The following is a 15,748-nucleotide window of genomic DNA, read 5'->3' on the forward strand; positions in this document are numbered from 1 at the left end:
ACAGTCTATTCAAAGTATTTAAAAATAATGCAAGTCGACGTCCAAGACCCGCAATGGTGATGTATGACCGTGTTCTTTAGACTAATTGGTGTTTCAAGCATTTCACCGTGATCTCGGAAACTCTGCACTTTCTCTATGAGTCGGCGTTTTTATCTAATTACAGACAACGCATATTAACCTATATTTTATTGTAGATTTGTATTAGTCACTTGTTATTCATTTTAGTCTCACAGTTTTTGGAATTATTTTCGTATTTATTTATTTCATTTTCGAAAGTTTTATCTGTTCGTTAACTTAAAACGCAGTATTTACATAAAAAAAAGTTGATCGGTGAGTTTGAGGCTGATAAATTACATTATAATTGAATGCGCGCTTTCTTCTGGTATACTTAAATTACGTGAAATTTTGTATCAAGATTATTTCGAGAATAGCAATCGTGATATGATCCCATTTAATATTATATTTAACAGTTAAAGTTTTATTAACTCATAAGACATTGTTTGATTGACTATACTTTCAAGTTTTCTTTGTCCAATCTTAATCAATGGATTGGAGGAGTTCAGATTTGATTTATGAGTTAATATTTTGTTATTATTTTATGATATGAGTTTTCTTAAAGACTTCATCGAAGGAACTTCTCGCTCTTAGGTTAAAAATAATTGAATATACAGTTGAAACTATAATATCTTTATTTCAATGATTTTCCCAAATTTTATACAGTATTTGGAAAAGTAATTAATATTAGTCTAATATGAAGAATTATTTCAACAACCGGATTAACGAAATTACTTACATAATAGATTCCTGGTACATACATTAAGTACATATAATGTAATTGTTTATTATTTAAAACGATAATTCGTGAAAAATAAACTAACATGTTTATAATATCAATATGACAAATATTTGTTCGATGATATTTTTCCCTTCCCAAGGCGAAATATACGATGAGTCACGAAGCTAACAGCTGATACAAGCCCAGTGTTATTTGTTTTGTTAACGACATTAACAATAGGATAATAGTTAAAGGATTACTCATGCTTAAAGTAGTTTCGTCCAAATAATTACCAAATACATAATAAGCATAATTCTTCTGTGATCGATTTGAATATTTAATGCGAATTTTACACCGATCGATTAATCGATATCCACGAAGAAACATCTTATAAAAAATTCAAGTCATTTGTTGTTATAAAAAATACCTACAGCTTAAATTAGTTTATTTAAATTTCAATACTAAATATCTTTAGGTAGATTTAACATTTAAATCTACAAACTTGATTGAGTTAACTCGAAACATCTCTCTGATAAAAGTGAAAGTGTATATAATTATTCATCGAATCGAATTAATTGAAACCCTAAATTAAAATTTTAGTCTGTGGTATTTTTATTGAAAGAATATTAATTTCGAATTAGTTAGAATGGGTTCGAATGAGCGAGACTACTGCATGGGCGTAGCTAGGTAGGGAAAGGGGTGAGCCCTGCCCCATGAGACGTTACCTAAATAATACGATCTAAAGGTACTGAACCTAATTAATCGATCAATTTAATTAAATTATTAGCTTAGTATTTAAAAATCTTAATCAATATTATTCTCATGTATTCCTATGACTAATGCTCTGAACTGTAGTACATACATTTCTTAAAGATGATTTTTTTAATACAGGAAAATCAAGTGTGCTCATATATTTTTTAATTACGCATAATTTTCGTATCATTAAAATTCTTCTATACTGTACAGGTACAGTTAACTTTTCGTGAATCATTACAATTTAGTTCTCCAAAAATTATTACGTATGCTATAATGTCGTCACTTTTCTAAACCTTGAACAGATACCATTATATACTGATATCTATTATGATTATTTTATTTGTAACTTGACGACTATTTAGATACTAAATTAAAGACGATTATTATGAAGCCATAAAAGCGAATTCACATAGATAAGTAATAGAAATGAATAGCTAAACAAGTAATACTAACAGTCTTTATACGAGTTTTATTTCTTTTTATATAAGTTAAACATATGATACCATACTAATAGTTGAGTATATCTAGAATGCGCTTTTTGACTCCTATACTATATCTAACTGAAAAAATTGGATGTTAAATTGTATGAAGGAGCCATAAAAATAAGCGCCTATTGAATACGAGCTGGAATACCGTACATCGTACCTAATGTTAAATACCAAGTGAGAGACTGCAATCAAAATCAATACAACCACCCCACGATTGCTATATAACGTTATAGTTTAGGTATGTTATATTAAAGTATACATATAGTTAACACTCGTCTGCGACTATCGATCCCTTGCACCCCTGTGCAAGCGTGCAGTCGAGCGGTGCGTCACGCGTTCAGCTGACTCATCCCACTCCCCAACTTAATACAGATAATATATGTAGTATATTCCATCGATAATAAAAAAACTAGGTTTTAAAATAAGGACATGGCCTATATAAAATACACGAGTAATAATATCGATATGAAAAAATATATTAATTTTAATTAAAATAGAGATAAAATTTTGATTATAGCAATTTTATTATTAATTTCAAAAGATATTAATTTAATGACTTATAATATAATCAAACTTATACATAAACTAGTTTGTAACTGTTTACATCGTAAGTTTATGTGTAATCCCTTTGCCTCCGGAAATTCATAGAAACGATAAGTATGAAACATAATATGCACATCATATTATTTATAGCTTAATTCTGATACATTTGAAGTATAATTTGGATTTATTTTTCCTGGTTAAATATGTACGTGTAATTTATTTGTATAAGATTATTGTTGACACTGTGGTTTTAGGACAGAAAATATTTGTTATTTCGAGAAATTGATGTTTATAAATTTTATATGCAATGGTTAATGCACATATTAATAAATAGTAAGGAAAGTGATTGGTTCTTTGAGATATTATTGTAGCTTTATTCGCTAGTATATAGATATGCATAAATTTTTGTACTTCACACGTACAAAATTAATAAGTACATATTGAAGTAAGAACTTAATATTACTTGCTTAAATATACCATAAGAAATGTACATATAGTAGTTAGTTACTCTACACAAATTAGTATTTGTAGCGGGTGTAGGATTACGCCCAGGCAGGGGAGACCAGACGGCTGGGGGTCAGGGCGACATGTTGAGAAACCGGCGGACTGCAGTTCTAGTCGCATCTAGCAGCACCGCTTTGTCTACGGCTGCGAGCGAACACCTATAGAATCACAGACACATCACTATACCATTTGCGTTTCATTGTCTGTTTCATTAATAAAGGGATTTATTATTCTATATTATTAATACTATACAAGTAGGTTGTACAATAGCTATATAAATAAGTATAAAATAATTAAAAAAAATGTAATATTTTTGGTATGTTTTATGAAACGACGGTTACAATAAAATATGTTAAAAACTTGATTGTTAAAAATGAATCAGTAAAATTTCTCTTATAGCTACTTCGTAAAATCTCAGATGTTATAAGGGTATTTATTTAATAAATACTTGCATAATCAATCGAAAGACATTATTATTTTAGGCCAAATTAGTAACTGGTTTTGAATTACTATGAATTAATTAACTAATCATTTATTTATTAATTATATGTCTCGAAACATATCGCAAGTTTAGGTAGGTACTATTACATTAAGAAAATAATTTATATTTTTATGACGTTAAGTCGTGGTACATAAGGTAAAATTATTTAAAAAAACATATTTTGTTTCCAGACGCTGAGTCACTTGTGTTCTAACAAGCGTGAATCACTTCTCAGTCTTGTGACGAAAATCAATTGAATTTAATTCCAGTTGTATCAATCACGTCACTGATATATGTTAACATTAAAATAATGAGAAATTCATAAAGCTGTATTTCTTTGAACAGCATTTTAAAAAGATTTACTATCCGGTCTCGTAATGGCGATAAGTGTTACCAGTACGTTAATATCATTTAAGTAATTATTTTATATGTACTATTTAGGTTTTATGTTATAAAACATATTGTTAACCTAAACAGTAACCTTAAAAAGCAACTTAAACTATAAAAATGTAACTTAAACTGTCAACAGGAAGAAAAACACTTTACTAAGTGCAACCACTCAAAGTCTATCTGCCTAAAGACAATGTGTGCCAGCGTGCCAGGGGCATTTGCCAAGACATGACATTGTTAAGTGTTGACAACCTTGAAACCAAGATGTTATGCCCATAATGATATAAAACTTAACATTGAAACAAACAGACGAAACATTTCTTAGTTTGTGGTATCAGAACATCTAGCAACTATTATAACTCGCTAGGATATTGTAGGTTGCATTTTTGTACGTTTCAAAATAAAAAGTCGGTTGGTCACGACTGTGGTGACCCAGTTTTGACAAGAATATTGAGGATAAATAGTATCTTGCAGTGTATATATAATAAAGCATTTATTCACTTCTTTATAACAAATCCAATAAAATAAACAAAAATAACAAATTAAGGAAAATGCCACCAGATTTTATAATGTAACTTTCGAACATTTTTCGTTGGTCAGATGAAAAAATTTTGTATAAAAAAAAAGACAAAATATTAATAAGTTTTTTTTTATTATTCTTTACTGTCTAGTTAATATTTAAATTATTATTAAAATTAGCTTCTATATTAATCAGTGAATTACGCTGAATAATGGTGATTGTATTATTTAAAGGAACCTAATCGATGTATGAACAGTTCGATTTCATATTGCGGCGCTAATATGATATCTATGTGATCTCAATTGATTGGCATTTATATTAAAATTATTTTTTCGTTTTTTTTTAAACAGTTTTAAATGTAAGATAAAAACCTCTTTTGTATGTAATTAATCTGTCACCTTTGAAATTACTTTAATCTATTGAATATGTTATGTTGTATTCGCCCCTCAATATGTTACCCATCACACATTATTAGTTGCAATTATATAATTAAAAGAATGCAATTTCGTTAACAGAGAACTAACTACACAATATGTACCTATATTACTAATTATGCGCTATTACCTGTTACTGGCGATTTAGTACATAAATGTCATCGATAATTCTGGAATGTTATCACAACTGAGCCAATACATTTTATCAAGGCGTGGCAATTGAGATATCTGTATATTACTTATTCAGACGTTAGAATTTTTTACATTCTTACACGAATTGACCGATTTAATTTATATGAAAAACAAGTTTGTAAAATTCAATTTTCAGTATGTTGATTGATTGATTGAATGAATGAATAAATTTAGTTATTCCGTAATTTTATACATTCAATACTTTAAAAAATAGACTTAATAAATTAGAACATTGTTATTCTATTCACATTAGCAAAACACAACGCACTAAAACATCGTTTAAAACAGGAAAGTCGAAAACGACACACAATGACCTCATGGACTCGAAACTTTTTGATAAACGTATTTTATTGTTTATTTAACATGTTATATAATAAATATTAGGGTTTAATGACGTACCGTATCTAATCAAAAACAAAATGTCTATAACATGGAACTGATTAATATGAATTTAAACTACGAAGTAAAAGGTGCATTTTTAATAACAACAATTTGAATTTCAAGATCAGTCATCCAAGAACAAAATACTTATAGAAAGAACAAATGGAATCTTAAAAATTCCTAATAATTTTAAAGAAATCTCTGCCTCGGGTAAATTTCTCTCATAGCGATTTATCGTATTCCTGATGTATCTTCAGGTCGTTCCTGACATTCATTTTTGTCAGCGCCTCAGCAGTCCTTGCTCGCGATTTTGTAAAAATCTGTGGAATTTAAGTCCAACAATTTGGTATGGACTATCTGGTTGTCTTGTACAATCAGTGTTGCCCAATACAAAGGCATTTAAAAAAATTTTTTTGTGAAAACAAACGGACGTAACTCTTATCCTCACATAATATGTTATTAGAATTATACAGTTACGTCAGACTTTAAATATTTATTGATAAAAGATAAGATTCTCAGGAAATGTACGTGTTGCTAAAAATAATGTTCAGGATTTTATTTGATATGTACATAATTGTAAGTAATTCTCCAATATAAAATAATAATCAATGTTGGTGTAACCTGTGCGTATACGGATTACTTTATAGTTTATACTGAGATATACAATAAATTGTCATGCTAATCAAACTATAAATAGTGCGACTTATATATTACATTTTCAATAAATAATAAAGTAAAATATTTTAGGGGAAATTTCATTATAAGACATGAAGTTCTGTCAGGATAAACGCGTAATTTTGATACACTGAATTTCATATAGTTATTGTCATGACCACTATTAATTATGATATATCTAATAATAAATATTTTATATTAATTTCCCGATGAAATTTCCTTTATTAATATATAAATGTGTCATTTAATTAAATCATTAACATAATATTATGTTATCCCGAAATAATAGATACATATATGGACATCATACTACATTACATAGGAGTTATTGCTTTCTTGTCAAGTATTTTTTATTCTTATCTAGTAAAAGATACTTTCGTTTATGGATATTTGCGTTTGATTTCTAGTCTAGACTACTACTTTTGCCAACTATTGAATGAAGAAGATGAGTAAGCGTGTCACCTAAGTTCAATAAACTCGGGCAGATTCCAGAATGTATTTTATTACGACAGTCGATACTCAGCTCATGTAAAAGGCCAGAGACCCCCCAGGGTTCTGAAATGTGTAACTTAAATTAACATGTGTCAAAATTTAACGGTTAACAAATATTTCTTTGGCATTGGTAAGATCGCGCAAATTCAAATACAAAAATACTTTTGTGTTTGACTTACATATATTTTGTGTATAATCGGTAAAGTTGATTATTTACAAAATTGTCTAAACGGAATGTTGGTATAGATTGTATCTATCTACCATACCACCCACATACCTAGTTAGTTTACTTGAAACATTTATTCTGGGGTAGCCAAATGAATTAATGAAAAAAATTATACATTTTCGCCCTTATTTTTAGAAAGTATTATGTATCTTTTTTCATTTTACAAATAAAATATTATGAATCTACTAAATTGTATTTTATTGCAACCATCACTAGAAGTGTTTGCAAAATACCGATATCAATCGATTTTGTGGAACTCGGTTTAAATTCTGATCTCTTTAAGTAATTTTCATTCACTAACAGGTGAAATTAAACAAAAGGTAATTAAATAGATAGTCTCGATACTGAGACATCACGCAAGTATATAAGAATGTAGATCAATTTGAATAGAGTAACACATGGTACCTTGCAATGTAAGGAATGTCATCTCACAATACTAATCGATACTCATACAACTTTGGTTTGAATTGAAAACTCGTAACAAGTTTGCATAAAACACAAGTATAAATGTATAATAAAAAGTTACGTAATGTTATTATTACGATTTTAAACAAAATTCGTCCGTCAAAATTTTAAACAACACAATACAACGTAAGTATTATTTAATTACTAACATCGTGCACGCAAGGTTAAGACGAGCTGCTTGGGTTCGACACGCGCTTGCGTCGATCCCCGTGCAAGTTCATTGATCATTTACGTTCTATACGATACATCTTAGTATATATTGCTAGCATTCGTGCAATGTTTCGATTTGAATCTGTACTTTTTTTATAGATTTTTTAACCTGAAAAGCTACGACAGGAGACAAAAAATTGAATCCAATTATGTCGATAAAGCTGTCAATCTTTAAATATAATGGACATGCTGGTTGTCGATACAAAATACTTTAGAAAAAGAACCTCCCAAGTATTATGACGCGTAATATTTATAACTTGTCCAGGCTCACATTTTCATTTTTATAATCATACATTTTTATTATTAAGTAGGTATATCCGAAGATAACTATGAGAATGATGCTTAATAAAAAATACAAACAACAAACCAATTTATAAGTGTTCGGCACGTCTTCGGAATATTCCATAAATATTATTTATAGTGTAGAGTAAATGGTAGGTGGTAGGCAGGTTTACTATGCAGTTTACTTTTCGTTGAGTTTCGTCGCATGTAAGGCGCCGAGGTTATGTGTATTGTTATTATTATTATGTTCAGTTTCACGCAATGTAACTTTGCAATTATACAATTGCTGTAATATTTGGAGTTAATTTCACGGTTTGATTCTTCTATATGTCAACTGATAAAATATATCAATCTTAAGCTTATTTACTGCGTGCTTATTTAGTTTAAAAAATAAATATAAATAAATATATATTTTGTATAGGTAATATATATTTTATTATATTTATTTTATTAATATTAATAAAACGATTATAGTTTCTTTTAAGCAAACCACTAAACCAAATTTGATGAAATTTGGAAGTAAGCAAGCTTGAATGTAAAGGAAGAACATAAACTTTACCATGACTGAAACTTGACGACCAACCCCTATAGCGTGAGCAAAGCCGCGCTCAATAATTAGTATTGTATAAAAAAATACTATGTTATTTAAGTATACAAACGAAGCTTTCAGTATTTCGGGCGAAGCTGAAACTTCGCTCAACTGTCGATAAGCTTTCGCATATTAAATGGATTTATGGCGTTGAGCTTCAACGGGATACCGAATGCAATAAATAACATTTAGACTTAATTAGCAATTATCTTACACCATAAACTATACGGCGATGTAATGTGGACATGCTCATTCGCCGTAGCCGATGGCAAAGTATTCTTGCACGATTACAGCCTAGACTTTATACTTAGTTGAACTAACTAACGTCATAAAGTCCTATTCACAATGGAGTTGTCGAAGACCACCTACTCAATTATTTATTCTAATTGATATAAATATTGATACAGATTTTTTTGTTTTATTGACGTATAACGTCTAGAACGAATAATGAAGAAACATAGTCGTCATCTCGATGTTAAGACGTTTTGCATACAAAGAGTAACTCTTCCGCTATATAATTTAATATTCAAATAGCGTTCATTAGACATTCGTTCTCCCAACGACCATTACAAAGTAAAATGTAATATGTATCATTCGTCGCCCTATTTCAAGTTTGCCTTCGCTGAGTCGGTTTGTAGCAGCTAGCCCTCTAAAAGGCTCTCGAGAAACCTTAAAAGGCCTACCGAGCGCGCATGCGCGTCGAATCGCCACACCGCCATTTTTGGAGACATAACAGAAACCTTGGTCTGCCTGTATCCAGATAGCATGTTAAGCCTTAATAAGACTTTTCTAAGGCGAAATCGTAATAGAACAATTGCGTTGAATGTTCTCAATAACACCATATAAGGCGCACCTTGTTAATGGTAACCTACATTCCCACAGCGCAATTAAGAGAAATGCCGATAGTTATTATCAGAATACATCTGCACATTGATTTCATAACCCGCCATCTTTTAATACACATGTTGAAGCTTGATACAGCATGACACAGTTGATAATTTTAGTACTTTATTTTTGCTATTCAAGTAACAACAAAATATGCTATTTGAATAAATGCCTTACAAAATTTAGTAAAATAAAAAAAAAATACAATATTTTTTTATGTGTGTGTTTATCTTTTTAAAATGGTTCAGCAATTTTTTTGGGCATAAACAAAATATGTTCGAGGGTGCATACATCTGGCGGAAGGAAGGAAACGTTATCGCTATTAATGTCAAGGCGATCCTCGTAAGAGCTGGCGAAAACATCCTTATAAGTGCATGGTTTTATCGTTTGCCTTGAAATGAGGTTACGATAGAAATAAATTAATATTTTACAATTTAGGTACTATGTTTTAAACGTTAATATTTTTATTTCATTTTCAATTTGGAAAAGAGCTAAAATTAAATCCCAATTTTAAGTAGATTTAAAATAAAGTATAATGTAATATGCTAGTTAAAGAAACAATGTATACCAATTACCACCCACGCTGTACTTTTGCAACTTACAACTAAACGTTTATGTAAACAAACTCAGAATTAAGTTGATTTGAAATGTTTTAATTTGGAGTTACGTAGGCGTGCGTACATATGTACATCACGTGTTTCAATGAGAAAAAAATAACTTTTATGGATGTTTGTAGTATCACCAAATCAAATTCATAAGTTGTTTATCCTGAACATACATTTGGGTTCAATGTACATTTTGACCCAGGCCTCTTCTAACATCTTTCAATGTTTTGTGTTAAATTCCCTCTCATATCCAGTTGGTGTACCATTAACCTTAATTCATACCCTTATCTCTAACATTGCCTCTATTTTTATAAGTGAATAGGTACATATATATATTCATTAGGTTTGACTTGATTAATTCACTCTAAACAAAAAAAAAAGTCAGTTACATATATAAAATAAACATTTCTTTACATTATAATATTAGTCCTTGACTCAATTTTAACAATATTATGATTGTATGCCGATGCTCCCACGCCGCCCGTATGAATTCTTTAAGACTTGGGTCATCTAATTTAGCAAAAGCTTTTACAAAACCGGTTTTAACATTGACTGCGAACTAAATTTACTTTCAAGTTTTCTGTTAGTATAACATGTCTCTTTTTCTCTTTTATTTTTAGAAAAGAACAAAGTAATCTTTGAGGACTCAAATAACGACAAGACAATAAGAAATTTATCGATTGGATAGATCGTCGCGAGCGTGCCAACCGATTAGCCATAGGATGTCTGATATTATAAAATGGCGCGGAGTCTTTGGCCTCGAGTTCATATCCGTTACTAATTTGAATTCAACTCACAACGGTTTTGATTTGGCTAGCGGATATTGCCACATGTTGGGTATACTCATGTTGAATTTTTGCAAAACTCATTAAACTGTTAATTAATTGGCTATTCATTTATTTGTCACTATTTAGTACCTATAATACAAATGCAAATCATACCTCTATTTATAAATAATTTATTCAACTAAATTACAAATACTTAAAACACAATAACACATTTCGAATATTCTACAGAAAAAGGGCCATTTCAGTGCTTAATTTCTTATCCTACATATAAAATTATTGATTTTCTATATCAACATATATTTAGAAACTTTTTATTTAGTTGAAAAAGTTGAAAGTTTGTTTTTTACTTTATAGCATATATGTATTTTATTTTATTAAAATTTCGAGTCTCTACTAAAAACATTTTCTCGCTTCTATTTGAAGCTATAAATAGACCAAGCTGTTATCAAATTTTTAGTATCATATATACGTATGTGAAGTCATTTAAGTAATATAAAAGATGACGTGATGTTAAAGTAAATACATATATAATATCACGTCTTAAAATTCCTAAGGCGTCGTCGCGTTGACCTTCGCTGAAAGTCGTTAGGTTCAAATTTTATGCGTTAATTTATTCCTTTGCACGTCATGTGTTACATCACTGTATAGACAACGTTTGTGGCTTGGTATAAACGTAAATAATTCGCTCACGATATTTATTTTTTATCTAACTTTAAAATTAACATCAGACCTTAGCTACTTCTAAACTTAGCCACCAAGGTGCTTGAAAGGAAATGCATTCAGCTTAGATACGAATCTTGAGATGAGTATTTGTTGATGAAAGTAGATACGAATGAAAGAGGTAGTTTGAAAGTAGCTAATGATGTGTCAGTAACACATGATTATCATGGTATGTTCATTTAATCCGGAGCGGTAATAGCAATATTACACGAGTTTTGGGTAAGAAAATATTTTGTTTGGAAGAAAAGAATTCCCATCTAGAACTTGTGTATGAAGTCAGGTAAACTTATCGTTAAAATGCATTATCGTCGAAACTGAACCAACAAGGATATGTGCAAGAAGAGTAGGCTGTTGAGAATATTAGTGGAGATAGAGATAGATATAAATTTAAAAGAAAAATACATTACGCCATCGCTTAAATTTGATAATTGACAAGCAAATATGATTTTGTATATAGGTATCCATACTTTGAAGGTTCAGTAAGTGTTCGATTATATCAATTAGGTACATAATAATGTACCATGTAATGTACCAGTAACAAAAATACCTTTTTTGAAACCAGTTATTTTATATTGGTTTTATTATAAAGTTTCTATTTAAATTTGCTCATTATAAAATTTGTTTTGAATATATTGAAATGAAAATACATATCTCGCTTTCACTGTATTCATATTTTACGTTTTAAACACGAAATACCGAACTCCATCTTTAACTCGACACGGTTATGTTAATTAAAACAAATTTATAATACAAAACTATGTCAAATATGCATATTTAATTTTAAGTGACTGTCAAATTGTACTATGTTGAATATATTTTATTAGTATACCCAAAAAGTTTCTAAACTTTCATACTATATTGCTTCTCTGTTTAATTAAAAGTTAAAAATACAGCTAGGTGCACAATACGAAAGTTTAGTAGGTACTTGCCCGCGATTCCATTTGGCCAGTCAGAAATTAGTCAAGAGTAAGTGCGCATTGCGCATATTATGGTTCTTAGAGGTAGTGAAGCGAATACGCAAATTGCTAGCTTACAATGTACCTACGCCAATATTATGACGTATGGAAGTCTCAACGACTCTGAGTTCGGGACAAACATATATTGCGTGTATTTATTTTATAAACTATTTTACAGTACATACCTACATAGCTATAATAGTTGACGAATTATAGTCGCGTGTCCGTAATTAAGCAGATGTTACTGACACAGTGACCGATATTATTGTATTTTTATTATTACGTTTATTATTTCTGGGAATTTAATAATCAATACAAACGACATCAATGTCGAATCTTCTGTATTACTCCAATATTTTTTGAATGGCATACTCAATCAGTCGATATCTTGTCGTTTAAAACCAAAAGTCATGATTTTTAAATGTTCAAACGTACTACGTAGTCGATTTATTTATTTTTTTTTTGCTATAACATGCTAACATTTGTGTTTGGCATGTTGTTACTTCTGAATTATTTTCCCATCGGTAGAATATATACTTATGACTATTTACCTACGTACGTATTAAATAATGTTTGTAAAAATAATTAAAGTTTAAATATCGGATATCCTTATTAACTTCAACTATAGGTTTCTAAAATTTATATAAAAACTTTCTTTTTATTTCGTAATGCAATGTTAAGAGTTTGAATATAGAAGTGTTGTCAGGTATTGTCAAAACGTAAAGAACACCAGACAAGCATACATATGTTTTCTCTCAGCAATCTTGTAAACCTAGAATCTATGTCGGCTATTTTCCGACTACTTTTTTGTAACAATGTAACGTCAAAATAATTCATCCATATTGTGAACAATCTCTGTTCTCAACAGACTCGCACGTGAAAGTAATATGTATGAATAGAGAAAGTATACATTGAGACTGAGAACACGAAAGCAGCTTCCATATTCTAGGGAACTCTTGATGGCAGTCGTGATCACGACGCGGAAACTGAAAAAATGTTTTAATTTCTAAAATTTGCAATTAACACAAGCTCAGTGATTATAAATTAACATATAAAGGCGTTTAATTTATAAAAGTTTAATTATTGCGGTAAAATAAAAAGCATTGCGTTTTATTTAGCGTTATATTTCGATTGTGCTTATAATAGGCACCGACGAGTCAATTAACGACTGTGACGAATATTTTAGTTTATCTGTATAAGATTTATATTGAGAACGAGCTGAATCCGCACAATCGCCAGCAAGGAATTCAATCATTAGCTAAGCCATGAAAACAGACAGACATAAAGACTGATTTGAGTTACAATTTTTTAATATTAGTATACTGGATACTATTATACAGAATCAACTGACAATAAGTAACAGCAATAAATGGTCAGTTGAATCGTTGGGTACCAATATCATCACTAGGTACCAAACCATCGCTTTTACAAATTAAATAGAATTGTGTGCGAATTTTATAACAAATCCGAAAAAAGATATAGATATTTAAATTCATACAATAAGTATAAACTTTGGAAATACCTACATTTTATTTCGGATTTTACACTATACCGATAATTGTAAAAATGGATAAATTGTGACAAACAAAAATTTAATGGTGTCTATATCATCGGTGCAGATAGCACTTTATATTTACTGGATAGATTTTAATTCTTTAGCAACACTTTTATTTAGATATTTTGTAAAAATTTTTATTTTCAAAATATAAAAATCAAAAGAAAATATTTTGCAATTTATAGGTACAACTATAATACAATTATTATAATTATAATATTTATCTAGCATCATATTGCCTGTGAAAATATAATGTACATACATTTAAGTTCAACTTAGAAATAAATAACAGTTTTAAAGAACACAATAACTAAATAAAGTAGTCAATCATTAGTTGAACAGGAAGTTAAATAAACATATTATATCGGTGCGGAGACAGATATATGGGTTACGCTCGTTCACATGGCCTTCTCAACAATAGTAACCGAGGCATGGATCAGAATCCTGCCTTGTTACCAATTTACTAATGCTACCATATTTGGCGCGAATTCCACGTGACAGCCGGCAGAGCGGATAAGCGCAGTTGTTCACGCACTGATGCACTTGGAAGCCGATACTGAGATTCGAATGTAGGGCTGGCGTACATTAATATCATTTAAAATAAAACATGATGCGTGCTAATGTTGTAAGGTGAAGGTCAATCTTATTTAAAAACAATACATTTTAATGCTATGAGTTAATAATTTAACGACCTCCGTGGTCGAGTGGTGTGTACACCAGTTTTCATGGGTACGCCACTCTGAGGTCCCGGGTTCGATTCCCGACCGAGTCGATGTAGATTACCATTAGTTTTAAATGTTGTCTTGGGTCTGGGTGTTTGTGGTACCGTCGTTACTTCTGATTTTCATAACACAAGTGCTTCAGCTACTTACATTGGGATCAGAGTAATGTATGTGATGTTGTCTCATATATATTTATTTATTTATTATTATTATTATTAATTAGAATGTTCATATATAATTTGCTTATTTTTCAGCATGTACCAATAATTCCCAAACTTTATTTTAAATATATGTAAAATAGATTAAGGATTTTTAAAATATTTTCTATAGTTTTAAAATATACTTAATTAACGTTTGAATTAGAATTATTTCTAGATCTAGGTTTATATACACAACCCTATTTCTAAGTCATAGTGAGATGTGATGTAGACCGTCGCTAACGGAGTAATGTTAATTTAATAATTTTAATTAATAGCTAAACCAACTCTCTCTTTGCATTTTTATAAATGTTAGTAAGCGTCAGTTAATTTAATTAATCCGTTAGAATGGTTTGAAATTTTATATAAAGAATATGACACGTTTCATTTTATGCAAGTAAGTTAACTTGCAAATACTTAATTAGGCTGTTGGCATAATACATGCACGAGAAATTAAATAATATTTCATATGGCTACATTTTCTACCTCGAGTTTTTTTGTGAGGCTCCACATTTATTAATATATTAAAAATTATATTTTAAAGCTTTAACGATATAACGGGAAATGGTATTTTAGCGAGTCATATACAATAATTAAATAAAAATATGAAATTAGATTTAATGAGGATGGACTTAGAAAGTCCTGATTATTATAATTATTAAAATATATACATTGTTGTGAGCTTATTCGGTAGCAACTGTAATAATATAAATTTCACGTTTTTTTATACACAAAATACCCTTATTAATGATCCTTGAGATCTAAGAATCATATCACAACAATCTTGTCTACATAGCCTTAAAAATGATTTTATGGTTTTAGGTTCATCCATCAGCGGCCTTTGTTGTCTTGTTAACAAAATAATAACACTCTTGGACATAACATTTTTAAATGTTTATGGTTTATAAAAAACGTCT

General features: G+C 29.7%; 1 protein-coding gene across 1 annotated transcript in view; it reads right to left on the reverse strand.

The window, feature by feature from the left end:
• Positions 1 to 14,924, reverse strand: part of LOC124529616 (actin, cytoplasmic A3a) — an 18,582-nt gene extending 3,658 nt beyond the window's left edge. Inside the window, exon 1 of the mRNA XM_047103424.1 lies at positions 14,911 to 14,924. The gene's annotated coding sequence lies outside the window, so the exon portion shown is untranslated. The remainder of the gene's footprint in view (positions 1 to 14,910) is intronic.
• Between the last annotated feature and the right edge of the window lie 824 nt (positions 14,925 to 15,748).

Source organism: Vanessa cardui, chromosome 5 (assembly GCF_905220365.1).
Source record: "Vanessa cardui chromosome 5, ilVanCard2.1, whole genome shotgun sequence".
NCBI classification, from domain to species: domain Eukaryota; kingdom Metazoa; phylum Arthropoda; class Insecta; order Lepidoptera; family Nymphalidae; genus Vanessa; species Vanessa cardui.